This window comes from Crinia signifera, chromosome 6 (genome assembly GCF_055691185.1).
Source record: "Crinia signifera chromosome 6, ASM5569118v1, whole genome shotgun sequence".
NCBI lineage: Eukaryota > Metazoa > Chordata > Amphibia > Anura > Myobatrachidae > Crinia > Crinia signifera.
The window spans coordinates 290,992,864-291,012,346 of NC_139222.1; the positions used below are offsets into that span (position 1 = coordinate 290,992,864).

At 49.9% G+C, this 19,483-nt stretch overlaps 1 protein-coding gene and 1 pseudogene across 1 annotated transcript in view; both read right to left on the reverse strand.

Moving 5' to 3' along the window:
• Window positions 1-19,483, reverse strand: part of SEC23IP (SEC23 interacting protein) — a 90,404-nt gene that overhangs the window by 8,281 nt on the left and 62,640 nt on the right.
• On the reverse strand, window positions 12,266-12,384 carry LOC146010735 (5S ribosomal RNA; annotated as a pseudogene).

The window sequence follows — 19,483 nt, forward strand, 5'->3', positions numbered from 1 at the left end:
CAGGGGGTGGTTACACATGACAGCGGTGGTACCACCAGACACTAATAATCCAGGAGGTACGTGCACATGACTGATGCGGTCACACCTGCAGGGGGCGGTTACACATTACAGCGGTGGTACCACCAGACACTAATAATCCAGGAGGTACGTGCACATGACTGATGCAGTCACACCTGCAGGGGGTGGTTACACATTACAGCGGTGGTACCACCAGACACTAATAATCCAGGAGGTACGTGCACATGACTGATGCAGTCACACCTGCAGGGGGCGGTTACACATGACAGCGGTGGTACCACCAGACACTAATAATCCAGGAGGTACGTGCACATGACTGATGCGGTCACACCTGCAGGGGGGGTTACACATGACAGCGGTGGTACCACCAGACACTAATAATCCAGGAGGTACAGTGCGTGCACATGACTGATGCGGTCACACCTGCAGGGGGTGGTTACACATTACAGCGGTGGTACCACCAGACACTAATAATCCAGGAGGTACGTGCACATGACTGATGCAGTCACACCTGCAGGGGGTGGTTACACATGACAGCGGTGGTACCACCAGACACTAATAATCCAGGAGGTACGTGCACATGACTGATGCAGTCACACCTGCAGGGGGTGGTTACACATTACAGCGGTGGTACCACCAGACACTAATAATCCAGGAGGTACAGTACGTGCACATGACTGATGCTGTCACACCTGCAGGGGGTGGTTACACATGACAGCGGTGGTACCACCAGACACTAATAATCCAGGAGGTACATGCACATGACTGATGCAGTCACACCTGCAGGGGGTGGTTACACATTACAGCGGTGGTACCACCAGACACTAATAATCAAGGAGGTACAGTACGTGCACATGACTGATGCAGTCACACCTGCAGGGGGTGGTTACACATTACAGCGGTGGTACCACCAGACACTAATAATCCAGGAGGTACAGTACGTGCACATGACTGATGCAGTCACACCTGCAGGGGGTGGTTACACATGACAGCGGTGGTACCACCAGACACTAATAATCCAGGAGGTACAGTACGTGCACATGACTGATGCGGTCACACCTGCAGGGGGCGGTTACACATGACAGCGGTGGTACCACCAGACACTAATAATCCAGGAGGTACGTGCACATGACTGATGCAGTCACACCTGCAGGGGGTGGTTACACATGACAGCGGTGGTACCACCAGACACTAATAATCCAGGAGGTACGTGCACATGACTGATGCAGTCACACCTGCAGGGGGTGGTTACACATGACAGCGGTGGTACCACCAGACACTAATAATCCAGGAGGTACAGTACGTGCACATGACTGATGCAGTCACACCTGCAGGGGGTGGTTACACATGACAGCGGTGGTACCACCAGACACTAATAATCCAGGAGGTATGTGCACATGACTGATGCAGTCACACCTGCAGGGGGCGGTTACACATGACAGCGGTGGTACCACCAGACACTAATAATCCAGGAGGTACAGTACGTGCACATGACTGATGCGGTCACACCTGCAGGGGGTGGTTACACATGACAGCGGTGGTACCACCAGACACTAATAATCAAGGAGGTACAGTACGTGCACATGACTGATGCAGTCACACCTGCAGGGGGTGGTTACACATTACAGCGGTGGTACCACCAGACACTAATAATCCAGGAGGTACAGTACGTGCACATGACTGATGCAGTCACACCTGCAGGGGGTGGTTACACATGACAGCGGTGGTACCACCAGACACTAATAATCCAGGAGGTACGTGCACATGACTGATGCGGTCACACCTGCAGGGGGTGGTTACACATTACAGCGGTGGTACCACCAGACACTAATAATCCAGGAGGTACAGTACGTGCACATGACTGATGCAGTCACACCTGCAGGGGGTGGTTACACATTACAGCGGTGGTACCACCAGACACTAATAATCCAGGAGGTACGTGCACATGACTGATGCAGTCACACCTGCAGGGGGTGGTTACACATTACAGCGGTGGTACCACCAGACACTAATAATCCAGGAGGTACAGTACGTGCACATGACTGATGCAGTCACACCTGCAGGGGGTGGTTACACATGACAGCGGTGGTACCACCAGACACTAATAATCCAGGAGGTACAGTACGTGCACATGACTGATGCAGTCACACCTGCAGGGGGTGGTTATACATTAGAGCGGTGGTACCCCCAGACACTAATAATCCAGGAGGTACGTGCACATGACTGATGCGGTCACACCTGCAGGGGGTGGTTACACATTACAGCGGTGGTACCACCAGACACTAATAATCCAGGAGGTACGTGCACATGACTGATGCAGTCACACCTGCAGGGGGCGGTTACACATTACAGCGGTGGTACGACCAGACACTAATAATCCAGGAGGTACAGTACGTGCACATGACTGATGCAGTCACACCTGCAGGGGGTGGTTACACATGACAGCGGTGGTACCACCAGACACTAATAATCCAGGAGGTACAGTACGTGCACATGACTGATGCGGTCACACCTGCAGGGGGCGGTTACACATGACAGCGGTGGTACCACCAGACACTAATAATCCAGGAGGTACGTGCACATGACTGATGCGGTCACACCTGCAGGGGGCGGTTACACATTACAGCGGTGGTACCACCAGACACTAATAATCCAGGAGGTACAGTACGTGCACATGACTGATGCAGTCACACCTGCAGGGGGTGGTTACACATGACAGCGGTGGTACCACCAGACACTAATAATCCAGGAGGTACAGTACGTGCACATGACTGATGCGGTCACACCTGCAGGGGGCGGTTACACATGACAGCGGTGGTACCACCAGACACTAATAATCCAGGAGGTACGTGCACATGACTGATGCGGTCACACCTGCAGGGGGCGGTTACACATTACAGCGGTGGTACCACCAGACACTAATAATCCAGGAGGTACGTGCACATGACTGATGCGGTCACACCTGCAGGGGGTGGTTACACATTACAGCGGTGGTACCACCAGACACTAATAATCCAGGAGGTACGTGCACATGACTGATGCAGTTACACCTGCAGGGGGCGGTTACACATGACAGCGGTGGTACCACCAGACACTAATAATCCAGGAGGTACAGTACGTGCACATGACTGATGCAGTCACACCTGCAGGGGGCGGTTACACATGACAGCGGTGGTACCACCAGACACTAATAATCCAGGAGGTACGTGCACATGACTGATGCAGTCACACCTGCAGGGGGTGGTTACACATTACAGCGGTGGTACCACCAGACACTAATAATCCAGGAGGTACAGTACGTGCACATGACTGATGCAGTCACACCTGCAGGGGGCGGTTACACATGACAGCGGTGGTACGACCAGACACTAATAATCCAGGAGGTACGTGCACATGACTGATGCGGTCATACCTGCAGGGGGTGGTTACACATGACAGCGGTGGTACCACCAGACACTAATAATCCAGGAGGTACAGTACGTGCACATGACTGATGCAGTCACACCTGCAGGGGGTGGTTACACATGACAGCGGTGGTACCACCAGACACTAATAATCCAGGAGGTACGTGCACATGACTGATGCGGTCACACCTGCAGGGGGCGGTTACACATTACAGCGGTGGTACCACCAGACACTAATAATCCAGGAGGTACAGTACGTGCACATGACTGATGCGGTCACACCTGCAGGGGGTGGTTACACATTACAGCGGTGGTACCACCAGACACTAATAATCAAGGAGGTACAGTACGTGCACATGACTGATGCAGTCACACCTGCAGGGGGTGGTTACACATTACAGCGGTGGTACCACCAGACACTAATAATCCAGGAGGTACAGTACGTGCACATGACTGATGCGGTCACACCTGCAGGGGGTGGTTACACATTACAGCGGTGGTACCACCAGACACTAATAATCAAGGAGGTACAGTACGTGCACATGACTGATGCGGTCACACCTGCAGGGGGTGGTTACACATGACAGCGGTGGTACCACCAGACACTAATAATCCAGGAGGTACGTGCACATGACTGATGCGGTCACACCTGCAGGGGGTGGTTACACATGACAGCGGTGGTACCACCAGACACTAATAATCCAGGAGGTACGTGCACATGACTGATGCAGTCACACCTGCAGGGGGTGGTTACACATGACAGCGGTGGTACCACCAGACACTAATAATCCAGGAGGTACGTGCACATGACTGATGCAGTCACACCTGCAGGGGGTGGTTACACGACAGCGGTGGTACCACCAGACACTAATAATCCAGGAGGTACAGTACGTGCACATGACTGATGCAGTCACACCTGCAGGGGGCGGTTACACATGACAGCGGTGGTACCACCAGACACTAATAATCAAGGAGGTACAGTACGTGCACATGACTGATGCAGTCACACCTGCAGGGGGCGGTTACACATGACAGCGGTGGTACCACCAGACACTAATAATCCAGGAGGTACGTGCACATGACTGATGCAGTCACACCTGCAGGGGGTGGTTACACATTACAGCGGTGGTACCACCAGACACTAATAATCCAGGAGGTACAGTACGTGCACATGACTGATGCGGTCACACCTGCAGGGGGTGGTTACACATGACAGCGGTGGTACCACCAGACACTAATAATCCAGGAGGTACGTGCACATGACTGATGCAGTCACACCTGCAGGGGGTGGTTACACATTACAGCGGTGGTACGACCAGACACTAATAATCCAGGAGGTACAGTACGTGCACATGACTGATGCGGTCACACCTGCAGGGGGTGGTTACACATGACAGCGGTGGTACCACCAGACACTAATAATCCAGGAGGTACAGTACGTGCACATGACTGATGCAGTCACACCTGCAGGGAGTGGTTACACATTACAGCGGTGGTACCACCAGACACTAATAATCCAGGAGGTACGTGCACATGACTGATGCAGTCACACCTGCAGGGGGTGGTTACACATTACAGCGGTGGTACCACCAGACACTAATAATCCAGGAGGTACAGTACGTGCACATGACTGATGCGGTCACACCTGCAGGGGGTGGTTACACATGACAGCGGTGGTACCACCAGACACTAATAATCCAGGAGGTACGTGCACATGACTGATGCAGTCACACCTGCAGGGGGTGGTTACACATTACAGCGGTGGTACCACCAGACACTAATAATCCAGGAGGTACAGTACGTGCACATGACTGATGCAGTTACACCTGCAGGGGGTGGTTACACATTACAGCGGTGGTACCACCAGACACTAATAATCCAGGAGGTACGTGCACATGACTGATGCGGTCACACCTGCAGGGGGCGGTTACACATTACAGCGGTGGTACCACCAGACACTAATAATCCAGGAGGTACGTGCATATGACTGATGCAGTCACACCTGCAGGGGGTGGTTACACATGATAGCGGTGGTACCACCAGACACTAATAATCCAGGAGGTACAGTACGTGCACATGACTGATGCGGTCACACCTGCAGGGGGTGGTTACACATGACAGCGGTGGTACCACCAGACACTAATAATCCAGGAGGTACGTGCACATGACTGATGCGGTCACACCTGCAGGGGGTGGTTACACATGACAGCGGTGGTACCACCAGACACTAATAATCCAGGAGGTACGTGCACATGACTGATGCAGTCACACCTGCAGGGGGTGGTTACACATGACAGCGGTGGTACCACCAGACACTAATAATCCAGGAGGTACAGTACGTGCACATGACTGATGCGGTCACACCTGCAGGGGGTGGTTACACATGACAGCGGTGGTACCACCAGACACTAATAATCCAGGAGGTACAGTACGTGCACATGACTGATGCTGTCACACCTGCAGGGGGTGGTTACACATGACAGCGGTGGTACGACCAGACACTAATAATCCAGGAGGTACAGTACGTGCACATGACTGATGCAGTTACACCTGCAGGGGGCGGTTACACATGACAGCGGTGGTACCACCAGACACTAATAATCCAGGAGGTACAGTACGTGCACATGACTGATGCGGTCACACCTGCAGGGGGTGGTTACACATGACAGCGGTGGTACCACCAGACACTAATAATCCAGGAGGTACGTGCACATGACTGATGCGGTCACACCTGCAGGGGGTGGTTACACATTACAGCGGTGGTACCACCAGACACTAATAATCCAGGAGGTACAGTACGTGCACATGACTGATGCAGTCACACCTGCAGGGGGTGGTTACACATTACAGCGGTGGTACCACCAGACACTAATAATCCAGGAGGTACAGTACATGCACATGACTGATGCGGTCACACCTGCAGGGGGTGGTTACACATGACAGCGGTGGTACCACCAGACACTAAAAATCCAGGAGGTACGTGCACATGACTGATGCAGTTACACCTGCAGGGAGTGGTTACACATTACAGCGGTGGTACCACCAGACACTAATAATCCAGGAGGTACAGTACGTGCACATGACTGATGCGGTCACACCTGCAGGGGGTGGTTACACATGACAGCGGTGGTACCACCAGACACTAATAATCCAGGAGGTACGTGCACATGACTGATGCGGTCACACCTGCAGGGGGTGGTTACACATTACAGCGGTGGTACCACCAGACACTAATAATCCAGGAGGTACGTGCACATGACTGATGCAGTCACACCTGCAGGGGGTGGTTACACATTACAGCGGTGGTACCACCAGACACTAATAATCCAGGAGGTACGTGCACATGACTGATGCGGTCACACCTGCAGGGGGCGGTTACACATTACAGCGGTGGTACCACCAGACACTAATAATCCAGGAGGTACGTGCACATGACTGATGCTGTCACACCTGCAGGGGGTGGTTACACATTACAGCGGTGGTACCACCAGACACTAATAATCCAGGAGGTACGTGCACATGACTGATGCAGTCACACCTGCAGGGGGTGGTTACACATGACAGCGGTGGTACCACCAGACACTAATAATCCAGGAGGTACAGTACGTGCACATGACTGATGCGGTCACACCTGCAGGGGGTGGTTACACATTACAGCGGTGGTACCACCAGACACTAATAATCCAGGAGGTACAGTACGTGCACATGACTGATGCAGTCACACCTGCAGGGGGTGGTTACACATTACAGCGGTGGTACCACCAGACACTAATAATCCAGGAGGTACAGTACGTGCACATGACTGATGCGGTCACACCTGCAGGGGGTGGTTACACATTACAGCGGTGGTACCACCAGACACTAATAATCCAGGAGGTACAGTACGTGCACATGACTGATGCGGTCACACCTGCAGGGGGTGGTTACACATTACAGCGGTGGTACCACCAGACACTAATAATCCAGGAGGTACAGTACGTGCACATGACTGATGCAGTCACACCTGCAGGGGGTGGTTACACATGACAGCGGTGGTACCACCAGACACTAATAATCCAGGAGGTACAGTACGTGCACATGACTGATGCAATCACACCTCCAGGGGGTGGTTACACATGACAGCGGTGGTACCACCAGACACTAATAATCCAGGAGGTACAGTACGTGCACATGACTGATGCAGTCACACCTGCAGGGGGTGGTTACACATTACAGCGGTGGTACCACCAGACACTAATAATCCAGGAGGTACGTGCACATGACTGATGCGGTCACACCTGCAGGGGGTGGTTACACATGACAGCGGTGGTACCACCAGACACTAATAATCCAGGAGGTACGTGCACATGACTGATGCAGTCACACCTGCAGGGGGCGGTTACACATGACAGCGGTGGTACGACCAGACACTAATAATCCAGGAGGTACGTGCACATGACTGATGCGGTCATACCTGCAGGGGGTGGTTACACATGACAGCGGTGGTACCACCAGACACTAATAATCCAGGAGGTACAGTACGTGCACATGACTGATGCAGTCACACCTGCAGGGGGTGGTTACACATTACAGCGGTGGTACCACCAGACACTAATAATCCAGGAGGTACAGTACGTGCACATGACTGATGCAGTTACACCTGCAGGGGGCGGTTACACATGACAGCGGTGGTACCACCAGACACTAATAATCCAGGAGGTACGTGCACATGACTGATGCAGTCACACCTGCAGGGGGGGTTACACATTACAGCGGTGGTACCACCAGACACTAATAATCCAGGAGGTACGTGCACATGACTGATGCAGTCACACCTGCAGGGGGTGGTTACACATGACAGCGGTGGTACCACCAGACACTAATAATCCAGGAGGTACGTGCACATGACTGATGCAGTCACACCTGCAGGGGGTGGTTACACATTACAGCGGTGGTACGACCAGACACTAATAATCCAGGAGGTACAGTACGTGCACATGACTGATGCAGTTACACCTGCAGGGGGTGGTTACACATGACAGCGGTGGTACCACCAGACACTAATAATCCAGGAGGTACGTGCACATGACTGATGCGGTCACACCTGCAGGGGGTGGTTACACATGACAGCGGTGGTACCACCAGACACTAATAATCCAGGAGGTACGTGCACATGACTGATGCGGTCACACCTGCAGGGGGTGGTTACACATGACAGCGGTGGTACCACCAGACACTAATAATCCAGGAGGTACAGTACGTGCACATGACTGATGCAGTCACACCTGCAGGGGGTGGTTACACATTACAGCGGTGGTACCACCAGACACTAATAATCCAGGAGGTACAGTACGTGCACATGACTGATGCAGTCACACCTGCAGGGGGTGGTTACACATTACAGCGGTGGTACCACCAGACACTAATAATCCAGGAGGTACAGTACGTGCACATGACTGATGCAGTCACACCTGCAGGGGGTGGTTACACATTACAGCGGTGGTACCACCAGACACTAATAATCCAGGAGGTACAGTACGTGCACATGACTGATGCGGTCACACCTGCAGGGGGTGGTTACACATGACAGCGGTGGTACCACCAGACACTAATAATCCAGGAGGTACGTGCACATGACTGATGCAGTTACACCTGCAGGGAGTGGTTACACATTACAGCGGTGGTACCACCAGACACTAATAATCCAGGAGGTACAGTACGTGCACATGACTGATGCGGTCACACCTGCAGGGGGTGGTTACACATGACAGCGGTGGTACCACCAGACACTAATAATCCAGGAGGTACGTGCACATGACTGATGCGGTCACACCTGCAGGGGGTGGTTACACATTACAGCGGTGGTACCACCAGACACTAATAATCCAGGAGGTACAGTACGTGCACATGACTGATGCGGTCACACCTGCAGGGGGTGGTTACACATTACAGCGGTGGTACCACCAGACACTAATAATCCAGGAGGTACAGTACGTGCACATGACTGATGCAGTCACACCTGCAGGGGGTGGTTACACATGACAGCGGTGGTACCACCAGACACTAATAATCCAGGAGGTACAGTACGTGCACATGACTGATGCAGTCACACCTGCAGGGGGTGGTTACACATTACAGCGGTGGTACCACCAGACACTAATAATCCAGGAGGTACGTGCACATGACTGATGCAGTCACACCTGCAGGGGGTGGTTACACATGACAGCGGTGGTACCACCAGACACTAATAATCCAGGAGGTACAGTACGTGCACATGACTGATGCGGTCACACCTGCAGGGGGTGGTTACACATTACAGCGGTGGTACCACCAGACACTAATAATCCAGGAGGTACGTGCACATGACTGATGCAGTCACACCTGCAGGGGGTGGTTACACATGACAGCGGTGGTACCACCAGACACTAATAATCCAGGAGGTACGTGCACATGACTGATGCAGTCACACCTGCAGGGGGTGGTTACACATGACAGCGGTGGTACCACCAGACACTAATAATCCAGGAGGTACAGTACGTGCACATGACTGATGCAGTCACACCTGCAGGGGGTGGTTACACATGACAGCGGTGGTACCACCAGACACTAATAATCCAGGAGGTACGTGCACATGACTGATGCAGTCACACCTGCAGGGGGTGGTTACACATTACAGCGGTGGTACCACCAGACACTAATAATCCAGGAGGTACAGTACGTGCACATGACTGATGCAGTCACACCTGCAGGGGGTGGTTACACATTACAGCGGTGGTACCACCAGACACTAATAATCCAGGAGGTACGTGCTCATGACTGATGCAGTCACACCTGCAGGGGGTGGTTACACATTACAGCGGTGGTACCACCAGACACTAATAATCCAGGAGGTACGTGCACATGACTGATGCAGTCACACCTGCAGGGGGTGGTTACACATTACAGCGGTGGTACCACCAGACACTAATAATCCAGGAGGTACAGTACGTGCACATGACTGATGCGGTCACACCTGCAGGGGGTGGTTACACATTACAGCGGTGGTACCACCAGACAACGAGATTTATGTCTTACCTGTTAAATCTCTTTCTTCGAGGACGTCAGGGGCCACAGGGATTACATTGGGTAGAGAGTGAGGTCACGACCTTTCCAGCACCAGAAAGGATAAAACTTCTGGACTGCCCAGAGACAGCCCTGGCTCCTCCCCTCCTCTACCCCGCCTCCCAGGCTAGTTACTTTCAGTTTTTCCCAAAGCCAGGCAGGAGACAAGATAGAAGGAAGAGAAACCCATACAGTAACACATTCAACAAATATATGTGTGTGTGGTTGCTCAACAGAGGAACCATAACTGTAACATGTATAAGTACCTCAACAAAGGAACTTTTAACTAAGTTCACTCAACGGAGGAACTATGAACTTCAATACCATGAAGCAGGCGCGGCAGGGAGGGATCCCTGTGGCCCCTGACGTCCTCGAAGAAAGAGATTTAACAGGTAAGACATAAATCTCGTTTTCTTCTGCGGCAGACGTCAGGGGCCAGAGGGATTACATTGGGATGTCCTAAAGCAGCCACCTAAGGGTGGGGACGCGCCTGTGCCGCGGCCAATATATTGTGGCCGAATGCCGAGTTCTGAGAGGCAAACATAACAAACGCAAAAAAGCGTAAGAAATCGTTGGCAGACGACCAAGTTGCCGCCTTGCCAAGTTGCTCTGCCGTTGCACCACCTGTAAAAGCCCGAAACACACCCACAGATGTAGTGGAATGAGCCCGTACCCCTGCAAGAACGGGGAGTGAGGTGAACAAGGAATCCTGCTTGATAAGCGACCGCAGATATCGGCTGGCAATAGTCTGCATGGTAGCAGACCAGCCCCTCTTATAAATTCTCTAGTGGATAAAGAGAGAGTCAGATGGCCAAAGTATTACAGACGTGCAAAGCACAGACCATCTCCAGTTGATGCCCAGGAGAGACCGCCGGCCTACAAAGGGCAGGGATCACTATCTCCTGGATGACCTGAAATTCAGGAACCACCTTGTGAGGTGTAAAGTAACGTTTCAAAGAATCCGTTCTATGAGAATGAAAGACTATGAAAGGCGATTGACCTAACAGAGCCTACCGGGCAGACACCCAGCAGCAACGGTCAACAGGAAAACCGTTGTCCCAGTTAGCCTGTAAAGAGCCCTAAAGGGCCCAAAGAATCAGAGAAAGATTTTATCAAACCACCATGTTTGTAACAACCAGAGGTTGGATCTGCAGGACCCCCTGCAAGAATGAGCAGAGATCATACCACAGAGCTCATAGGCTGTGGAATACAAAGGAGAGAGCCGAGCCCTGTTGCTTTAAAGAAACAGGCGGAGGCCAGCCCCCACTACTTCTACCGAAAGGACAAAACCCTAGACAAACGGTAAATTCTGGGATTGAATTCAATCCCGTGGCTCTTAATAAGGTTGTCTTAACAGCCCTGTGAGCAGTTCTGGCCCCAGAGGCAGACAGATAAGAGAGACCCCTAACAGGGTTCACAGATCCGAGAACCAGATTCTCCTGGATTAAGGTGCCCCCACCTCCACTTTTAATGTACAAATTACTTTGAGGAGGAGCAAAAATGGGGAAAAGCCTACCTCCGAACGAATAGCCACTGGACTGACATAACAGAGCGTGGACTCTGTAACCTGCAGGGTCTCGAGACCTGGACACATACAGGGTGACCTGGTAAATGTGACGCAAAGCCATCAATCCACCATTGGTCCACCCCAATGGCCTACCAACCACAGGAACACCTCCGAAGGGAGGGTCCATCTGCCGGTATAGTTTTGCCAACAAGGCCGGGATCTTGCGCTGCACCCATTGGAAGAAGCGGGAGGCCTAAACCTACAGCACCTGGTATTCCCAGACGGCCTCCCATCCAAGTACTAACCAGGCCTGACCCTGCTTGGCTTCCAAGATCAGACGAGATCAGGCGTGTTCAGGGTGGTGTGGCCGTAGGCTCATAGCCGGCCCACTCAGAGTGTCGCCCTAGTGGTTGATAACAAACCACCCTTTTTGCATCACCCGACTGGACCTGCACAGGGTGACCTAGAAACCAAGGTTCTACCTTGCAGAAATCCCACAGGACTGTCTTTTTCACTTCGGTTTCAAGAAAGAAGCATCTTTTCTATAATAGCATTAAGTCTATGCCTTAAGATGTACTGTTGCGTGTATAAAACACGGATTTACCAAAAGGATCAGTTTTGGTCATAATGTATGTGTATGTAGATACATTAGAAAACAAACAAACAGGAAACTATATCGAACCGCTGTTTGAATGTAAGAAGCGAGAATGCTGACCTAGCACCGCTATATATATCCACATATATATATATATATATATATATATATATATATATATATATATATATATATATATATATATATATATATATATATATATATATATATATATATATATATATATATATATATATATATATAACATATATATATATATTGTGTATGTACATGTACTGTATATATATACACACACATGTACATACACAAATGCCTACAAGCATAAACATATGCATTCATGTACCCCTATACAATAGGTCGTACAGATTAAGAGGCAACATATTGGTATATAGCATATGGTGGCGCTGATATGAACAAGGCCGTCAACATTGGCAACCAGTAAAACTTCTACCAAAGTGAGATTGCGTCCCTGAAGGGATGCGTAGTCAAGGCCATATTAGCTTTTAATTATAAAAGCTACAGCCAGTGTTACTCCGCTAACATAACTTAAAGGAGAACCATAAGAAATGACAAACCGAATTGTTTGTGGGAGAAAACGGGAGCACCCGGAGTAATCCCACGCAATTACGGGGAGAATACACATAAACTCCACACCGCTAGGGTAATGGCATTGTCTGAATGGAACCCATGTTATCTACAACAGCTGGTGTTCCCATGTGATCTCAAACGAGATTGGGCATATCCAGTGTGTTATGAATATAGATTGACATCAGTGCCGTGAGGTAGTAATGTTAACCATTACACAGTTCGTACTGCACCTCCACAGCTGCATCTCCCAAAAATGCTACCCCGCTGGGGTGCAAGGCTACTAGAGGCCTGGAGGAATTCTAAGTCAAATTATCTCAAATGTGCGATCTGCATGTTAGATGCATGTGATTCGAATGTAAATCCGACTACATAGTCAGATCCCACACTGGATTGTATTGTGCGTACACACCACAACCAGCTCTGTATGTGACAGTGCAATGTTCCAACTTCCAATGACCAGGAATACCGAAGGTTATCCTGTGGAGAAATTACATCTCAGAGTCCACCGTTGGTGACGTTTACCATAGTGCCCTGTCAGAACATGAAATAACCCCTGTATTGTGGGGACTGAATCCTTATAGCCGTGCGCCTTGTCTACTTAAGAGACGGGAGCGTTGCTGATTGAGCTATTGCTCTATTAGGGTAAAACAGGCCTGGACTATGTTCCGACAGGGTTTAAAAGTTAGCAGAGGTGTCTTACACTAAGTGTCTGGACCAGAACTGTAATGGCTGCACACACTGTGATTTCTAATTGACTTGCTATGGAAAACTTTGCTAACTCATGAGTTAGTAACATACAAGTCATGCTACCTGCATTAGACATTGCTGCCCTTGCCTTTGATTAATGGAGTGACCTCTGTGTCACTCTGATAGCAGGGTATAAGACTTCCTGCTGTCCTCTGTATGTGACAGTGCAATGTTACCCTCAGTATCTGTGCATTAGAGTAAGGCAGTGACCTCTGTGTCACCCTGATAGCAGGGTATAAGACTTCCTGCTGTCCTCTGTATGTGACAGTGCAATGTTACCCTCAGTATCTGTGCATTAGAGTAAGGCAGTGACCTCTGTGTCACTCTGATAGCAGGGTATAAGACTTCCTGCTGTCCTCTGTATGTGACAGTGCAATGTTACCCTCAGTATCTGTGCATTAGAGTAAGGCAGTGACCTCTGTGTCACTCTGATAGCAGGGTATAAGACTTCCTGCTGTCCTCTGTATGTGACAGTGCAATGTTACCCTCAGTATCTGTGCATTAGAGTAAGGCAGTGACCTCTGTGTCACCCTGATAGCAGGGTATAAGACTTCCTGCTGTCCTCTGTATGTGACAGTGCAATGTTACCCTCAGTATCTGTGCATTAGAGTAAGGCAGTGACCTCTGTGTCACCCTGATAGCAGGGTATAAGACTTCCTGCTGTCCTCTGTATGTGACAGTGCAATGTTACCCTCAGTATCTGTGCATTAGAGTAAGGCAGTGACCTCTGTGTCACCCTGATAGCAGGGTATAAGACTTCCTGCTGTCCTCTGTATGTGACAGTGCAATGTTACCCTCAGTATCTGTGCATTAGAGTAAGGCAGTGACCTCTGTGTCACTCTGATAGCAGGGTATAAGACTTCCTGCTGTCCTCTGTATGTGACAGTGCAATGTTACCCTCAGTATCCGTGCATTAGAGTAAGGCAGTGACCTCTGTGTCACTCTGATAGCAGGGTATAAGACTTCCTGCTGTCCTCTGTATGTGACAGTGCAATGTTACCCTCAGTATCTGTGCATTAGAGTAAGGCAGTGACCTCTGTGTCACTGATAGCAGGGTATAAGACTTCCTGCTGTCCTCTGTATGTGACAGTGCAATGTTACCCTCAGTATCTGTGCATTAGAGTAAGGCAGTGACCTCTGTGTCACCCTGATAGCAGGGTATAAGACTTCCTGCTGTCCTCTGTATGTGACAGTGCAATGTTACCCTCAGTATCTGTGCATTAGAGTAAGGCAGTGACCTCTGTGTCACCCTGATAGCAGGGTATAAGACTTCCTGCTGTCCTCTGTATGTGACAGTGCAATGTTACCCTCAGTATCTGTGCATTAGAGTAAGGCAGTGACCTCTGTGTCACCCTGATAGCAGGGTATAAGACTTCCTGCTGTCCTCTGTATGTGACAGTGCAATGTTACCCTCAGTATCTGTGCATTAGAGTAAGGCAGTGACCTCTGTGTCACCCTGATAGCAGGGTATAAGACTTCCTGCTGTCCTCTGTATGTGACAGTGCAATGTTACCCTCAGTATCTGTGCATTAGAGTAAGGCAGTGACCTCTGTGTCACCCTGATAGCAGGGTATAAGACTTCCTGCTGTCCTCTGTATGTGACAGTGCAATGTTACCCTCAGTATCTGTGCATTAGAGTAAGGCAGTGACCTCTGTGTCACCCTGATAGCAGGGTATAAGACTTCCTGCTGTCCTCTGTATGTGACAGTGCAATGTTACCCTCAGTATCTGTGCATTAGAGTAAGGCAGTGACCTCTGTGTCACCCTGATAGCAGGGTATAAGACTTCCTGCTGTCCTCTGTATGTGACAGTGCAATGTTACCCTCAGTATCTGTGCATTAGAGTAAGGCAGTGACCTCTGTGTCACCCTGATAGCAGGGTATAAGACTTCCTGCTGTCCTCTGTATGTGACAGTGCAATGTTACCCTCAGTATCTGTGCATTAGAGTAAGGCAGTGACCTCTGTGTCACCCTGATAGCAGGGTATAAGACTTCCTGCTGTCCTCTGTATGTGACAGTGCAATGTTACCCTCAGTATCTGTGCATTAGAGTAAGGCAGTGACCTCTGTGTCACCCTGATAGCAGGGTATAAGACTTCCTGCTGTCCTCTGTATGTGACAGTGCAATGTTACCCTCAGTATCTGTGCATTAGAGTAAGGCAGTGACCTCTGTGTCACCCTGATAGCAGGGTATAAGACTTCCTGCTGTCCTCTGTATGTGACAGTGCAATGTTACCCTCAGTATCTGTGCATTAGAGTAAGGCAGTGACCTCTGTGTCACCCTGATAGCAGGGTATAAGACTTCCTGCTGTCCTCTGTATGTGACAGTGCAATGTTACCCTCAGTATCTGTGCATTAGAGTAAGGCAGTGACCTCTGTGTCACCCTGATAGCAGGGTATAAGACTTCCTGCTGTCCTCTGTATGTGACAGTGCAATGTTACCCTCAGTATCTGTGCATTAGAGTAAGGCAGTGACCTCTGTGTCACCCTGATAGCAGGGTATAAGACTTCCTGCTGTCCTCTGTATGTGACAGTGCAATGTTACCCTCAGTATCTGTGCATTAGAGTAAGGCAGTGACCTCTGTGTCACTCTGATAGCAGGGTATAAGACTTCCTGCTGTCCTCTGTATGTGACAGTGCAATGTTACCCTCAGTATCTGTGCATTAGAGTAAGGCAGTGACCTCTGTGTCACCCTGATAGCAGGGTATAAGACTTCCTGCTGTCCTCTGTATGTGACAGTGCAATGTTACCCTCAGTATCTGTGCATTAGAGTAAGGCAGTGACCTCTGTGTCACCCTGATAGCAGGGTATAAGACTTCCTGCTGTCCTCTGTATGTGACAGTGCAATGTTACCCTCAGTATCTGTGCATTAGAGTAAGGCAGTGACCTCTGTGTCACCCTGATAGCAGGGTATAAGACTTCCTGCTGTCCTCTGTATGTGACAGTGCAATGTTACCCTCAGTAATCTGTGCATTAGAGTAAGGCAGTGACCTCTGTGTCACTCTGATAGCAGGGTATAAGACTTCCTGCTGTCCTCTGTATTACAGTGCAATCCTCAGTCAGTGACCTCTGTGTCACCCTGATAGCAGGGTATAAGACTTCCTGCGCGTGCAATGTTACCCTCAGTATCTGTGCATTAGAGTAAGGCAGTGACCTCTGTGTCACTCTGATAGCAGGTATAAGACTTTGCCTCTGTATGTGACAGTGCAATGTTACCCTCAGTATATGTGCATTAGAGTAAGGCAGTGACCTCTGTGTCACCCTGATAGCAGGGTATAAGACTTCCTGCTGTCCTCAGTAGGTGACAGTGCAATGTTACACTCAGATATGTGCATTAAGATAATCTGTATGTGACAGTGCAATGTTACCCTCAGTATCTGTGCATTAGAGTAAGGCAGTGACCTCTGTGTCACCCTGATAGCAGGGTATAAGACTTACACGCAGAGTGACACGATCCTCAGTATCTGTGCATTAGAGTAAGGCAGTGACCTCTGAAGGCAGTGACCTCTGTGTCACCCTGATAGCAGGGTATAAGACTTCCTGCTGTCCTCTGTATGTGACAGTGCAATGTTACCCTCAGTATCTGTGCATTAGAGTAAGGCAGTGACCTCTGTGTCACCCTGATAGCAGGGTATAAGACTTCCTGCTGTCCTCTGTATGTGACAGTGCAATGTTACCCTCAGTATCTGTGCATTAGAGTAAGGCAGTGACCTCTGTGTCACTCTGATAGCAGGGTATAAGACTTCCTGCTGTCCTCTGTATGTGACAGTGCAATGTTACCCTCAGTATCTGTGCATTAGAGTAAGGCAGTGACCTCTGTGTCACCCTGATAGCAGGGTATAAGACTTCCTGCTGTCCTCTGTATGTGACAGTGCAATGTTACCCTCAGTATCTGTGCATTAGAGTAAGGCAGTGACCTCTGTGTCACTCTGATAGCAGGGTATAAGACTTCCTGCTGTCCTCTGTATGTGACAGTGCAATGTTACCCTCAGTATCTGTGCATTAGAGTAAGGCAGTGACCTCTGTGTCACCCTGATAGCAGGGTATAAGACTTCCTGCTGTCCTCTGTATGTGACAGTGCAATGTTACCCTCAGTATCTGTGCATTAGAGTAAGGCAGTGACCTCTGTGTCACCCTGATAGCAGGGTATAAGACTTCCTGCTGTCCTCTGTATGTGACAGTGCAATGTTACCCTCAGTATCTGTGCATTAGAGTAAGGCAGTGACCTCTGTGTCACCCTGATAGCAGGGTATAAGACTTCCTGCTGTCCTCTGTATGTGACAGTGCAATGTTACCCTCAGTATCTGTGCATTAGAGTAAGGCAGTGACCTCTGTGTCACTCTGATAGCAGGGTATAAGACTTCCTGCTGTCCTCTGTATGTGACAGTGCAATGTTACCCTCAGTATATGTGCATTAGAGTAAGGCAGTGACCTCTGTGTCACTCTGATAGCAGGGTATAAGACTTCCTGCTGTCCTCTGTATGTGACAGTGCAATGTTACCCTCAGTATATGTGCATTAGAGTAAGGCAGTGACCTCTGTGTCACCCTGATAGCAGGGTATAAGACTTCCTGCTGTCCTCTGTATGTGACAGTGCAATGTTACCCTCAGTATCTGTGCATTAGAGTAAGGCAGTGACCTCTGTGTCACTCTGATAGCAGGGTATAAGACTTCCTGCTGTCCTCTGTATGTGACAGTGCAATGTTACCCTCAGTATCTGTGCATTAGAGTAAGGCAGTGACCTCTGTGTCACTCTGATAGCAGGGTATAAGACTTCCTGCTGTCCTCTGTATGTGACAGTGCAATGTTACCCTCAGTATCTGTGCATTAGAGTAAGGCAGTGACCTCTGTGTCACCCTGATAGCAGGGTATAAGACTTCCTGCTGTCCTCTGTATGTGACAGTGCAATGTTACCCTCAGTATCTGTGCATTAGAGTAAGGCAGTGACCTCTGTGTCACTCTGATAGCAGGGTATAAGACTTCCTGCTGTCCTCTGTATGTGACAGTGCAATGTTACCCTCAGTATCTGTGCATTAGAGTAAGGCAGTGACCTCTGTGTCACCCTGATAGCAGGGTATAAGACTTCCTGCTGTCCTCTGTATGTGACAGTGCAATGTTACCCTCAGTATCTGTGCATTAGAGAGTAAGGCAGTGACCTCTGTGTCACTCTGATAGCAGGGTATAAGACTTCCTGCTGTCCTCTGTATGTGACAGTGCAATGTTACCCTCAGTATATGTGCATTAGAGTAAGGCAGTGACCTCTGTGTCACTCTGATAGCAGGGTATAAGACTTCCTGCTGTCCTCTGTATGTGACAGTGCAATGTTACCCTCAGTATCTGTGCATTAGAGTAAGGCAGTGACCTCTGTGTCACCCTGATAGCAGGGTATAAGACTTCCTGCTGTCCTCTGTATGTGACAGTGCAATGTTACCCTCAGTATCTGTGCATTAGAGTAAGGCAGTGACCTCTGTGTCACCCTGATAGCAGGGTATAAGACTTCCTGCTGTCCTCTGTATGTGACAGTA